This window comes from Phalangium opilio, unplaced genomic scaffold (genome assembly GCF_054372755.1).
Source record: "Phalangium opilio isolate 3A_F unplaced genomic scaffold, DU_Popi_V2 ptg000061l_1, whole genome shotgun sequence".
Classification (NCBI taxonomy): domain Eukaryota; kingdom Metazoa; phylum Arthropoda; class Arachnida; order Opiliones; family Phalangiidae; genus Phalangium; species Phalangium opilio.
Genome location: NW_028324178.1, coordinates 8272788 through 8274011, shown reverse-complemented (window position 1 = coordinate 8274011; position 1224 = coordinate 8272788). Strand labels below are relative to the sequence as shown.

General features: G+C 36.8%; 1 non-coding gene across 1 annotated transcript; it reads left to right on the top strand.

The window, feature by feature from the left end:
* Positions 1-385: 385 nt before the first annotated feature.
* LOC149664387 (U2 spliceosomal RNA) lies at positions 386-575 on the top strand. Its single transcript, XR_016368474.1, has one exon. It is a non-coding gene; the product is annotated as a U2 spliceosomal RNA (small nuclear RNA).
* Positions 576-1224: the final 649 nt, after the last annotated feature.

The following is a 1224-nucleotide window of genomic DNA, read 5'->3' as shown; positions in this document are numbered from 1 at the left end:
TTACTTCCAGACTTTTGAAAATGGTGTATTGGGAAATCAAGATAAATCTAGCCATCCTATAGGGTTTTGAAATCCCAGTGGTTTTCAATGAGCGCCTGTAAAGATGTTTACTCTGCCGAACACAGATGTTCAAGGAAATGTGTCCACTAAGGCAGCAATTAAAACTAATTGATGTAATATTATTAAATTAATCAATATAGGGTTGATAAATAATTATGATTGGGTATGTGGTACTTCTGTCCGCAGTGCATAGACTATTTTAGAGCAATTTTTCATCCAGTAAATAGCTTTTTTTGTATAATTTCGAGTAATTAGGTTCATAATTTAATTAATTAATTAGCGTTAATTAATGAAATATTTAAGCTTAATTAACCGTGCAATTAGTATCGCTTCTCGGCCTTTTGGCTAAGATCATGTGTAGTATCTGTTCTGATCAGCTTAATATCTGATCGGGTTCCATTGGGACCCTTCGATATTAACTCCCTTTTTGGAACTGGGCGAAGTTTAACGGGCTTGCCCGACTTCGCCACGAGTCGACCGGATATTGCATTACATTCAGGATCGGCTCACCCACTCTCTAATTAAATCAAAATTTAACACGCTTATTCTGAAGCAGCTAACACCAAAGAGATTAGGAGTTGAAGCTAACTGCTTGGGCAAGGCATTGTGGGAGTTCTCGCTTTACTGCTTTATCCTCAGGTTATAGTTCACTCTTTATATCCGGTTCACCGCATTTCAACCAATAAGAGTGCAGAGAAAGACTTCCAAAGCGAGAACACTCCAGCCAAGCAAAGAGGGTAGCCTCTTTGTACCCTCTTTGCTGACATATGTCCATACTATCTCACTACATTTTATCTCTATTTGCCATTGATACAAATAAACATATTTAATTTAAAGTGGCCAGTAAGCGATTTGCAGTAGATCAGATTCAGGTTTTTGCACAGGCTCGAATCCAGCCTGTGACAAAATTAGTTTTTTACTGTTTGGATTAGGTAGTTCTCCCAAGATAAAATAACAACACTATATTAAGCGTAACTAAGATATAAACAAAAATGTGTTTCCTATTAAATCTGCATTAGCCAAGAAACCCGGCGTTGCCCGGGATGTTTTAAGGATCTGAAGTCTATGTAGATGCCCACTCAAATAAAACATCTCCTTGAAGGCATTTCTTTTTAACCAGTTATATTGCAACTATCAATTTTAATTAAACGATGCTCAATAAGA